This window comes from Alligator sinensis, unplaced genomic scaffold (genome assembly GCF_000455745.1).
Source record: "Alligator sinensis unplaced genomic scaffold, ASM45574v1 scaffold266_1, whole genome shotgun sequence".
NCBI classification, from domain to species: domain Eukaryota; kingdom Metazoa; phylum Chordata; order Crocodylia; family Alligatoridae; genus Alligator; species Alligator sinensis.
Window position 1 is genome coordinate 1,193,297 of NW_005842362.1, and position 1,477 is coordinate 1,194,773.

Below are 1,477 nucleotides of genomic sequence, written 5' to 3' on the forward strand. Positions count from 1 at the left end.
GACCCAGCCTGGCCCCAGCTTTGACAGTTTTGACCCTCTGGATTCCTAGTGGAAATCTCTGGGTTTGCCTTGCGAATCGTGTTTGGGTACCCAACAGTGCTACAGCTGCACGGCAGTCTTGTAAGGATCTCAGGGCAGCCTCTTGTCTGTGACTGAAGTCAGCACCCTAAGCATTAGCCTCCCTGCAGGGCCCCATCTGGCTGTGCTGCTCAGTATTGCCAGGACTTAAATATGAAGTTATCAGGAGCCCAAAATTATTATATTTGGTGAAAAACTTATACACTGAAAAAATATGCAAATACATATGCAAATAAGCCTTATTTACTTGATATTGCTCACTGTAACACCAGTGAGTAAGTGAGCACTGGGTCATCAAAGTGGAAGCAAAGCATATCTTGATTTGGCGGCCAGCAGGCATAAGAAAGTGCTAGCAGCAAACTCAAAAGTCAGGTAAGTCTCCCAGAGGGTGACCTGGGTTTTGCATATGCTGCATCAATGAGCTGCCTCAAAAATTATCTGATATCTTTTATTATCCAGGAATCATAATTATGATTTATTATCCAGGAAGAGCACAGACCACCTGCAGATGCTTCCTCTGTCTGATGTCGACTATTTATACCCAAAAGCTTGTAAAGAAGAATTTTGCCAATTATTTAAGTTGCTCTAATAAAAAATATCAGATTGACCCAAAGAACCTTGTCTGCCTACGTCCTTAGACCAACCCGGCTGCAACCTACACACCTAAAAAATGATCCTACGTTTTGGGGGTGGCAGTGGCGATGTGTAAGGAGTACACAGGGCTGCATCCCCTGACCAGCCACACTCGCTGCATACCTCACCCCCGGTCACTGACTTGTTGCTGGGGGGGGGCATATGCCCCACCCCCGACCAAGGTGGCCCCAGTCGCCCATGGGGAGTACATTTGGTAGCTGTGTTGATCTGAGACCAAAAGAAATGCAAAACTCTATAACTCTTGCTTTGGGTTGTAGCAAATCACAAAAACTAAGAAAAGATTTTTTTGGAAAAAGTTAGGTAGGTTTTTTGGGCCATTTCTTATAGATCAACTAAGAAATCGCAAAAAGATTTGAAAAAAAAGTAAGGTTTTTTTGGTTGGGTTTTTTTTTTGCCATTTCTTAGTTGGTCTAATAAAAGGTATCATCGCTGAACCAAGAGTTTTAAGAGCGTTACGATCCTACATTTTGCACACACAGACCATGCCTGATCGCACATCGTGCACGGGTGGAAATTCCCGCGCAAGAACGATCACACCCCTACCCGCGGCCCGCCGTCTATGACTGGCCCTTTAAGACCGGGAGGGAGAGGGGGGCGGCCGCGCCGCACTCAAGATGGTGCCTACCCCCCTCCCGTTCTCCCACCGGGTGCCACACTCAAGATGGCGGAGCTGGGGCCCCGCCTCCCTTTCCCGGCGGTGACTTCCGGAGGGAGAGGGCGTCCGTCCCATGGTAACTGCGCCACG

The 1,477-nt window shown here is 47.9% G+C and overlaps 1 long non-coding RNA gene across 1 annotated transcript in view; it reads left to right on the forward strand.

The window, feature by feature from the left end:
• Nucleotides 1-1,437: 1,437 nt before the first annotated feature.
• LOC112551168 overlaps nt 1,438-1,477 on the forward strand; it is a 25,734-nt gene continuing 25,694 nt past the window's right edge. The window contains exon 1 of the long non-coding RNA XR_003095364.1: nt 1,438-1,463. This is a non-coding gene — a long non-coding RNA (uncharacterized LOC112551168). The remainder of the gene's footprint in view (nt 1,464-1,477) is intronic.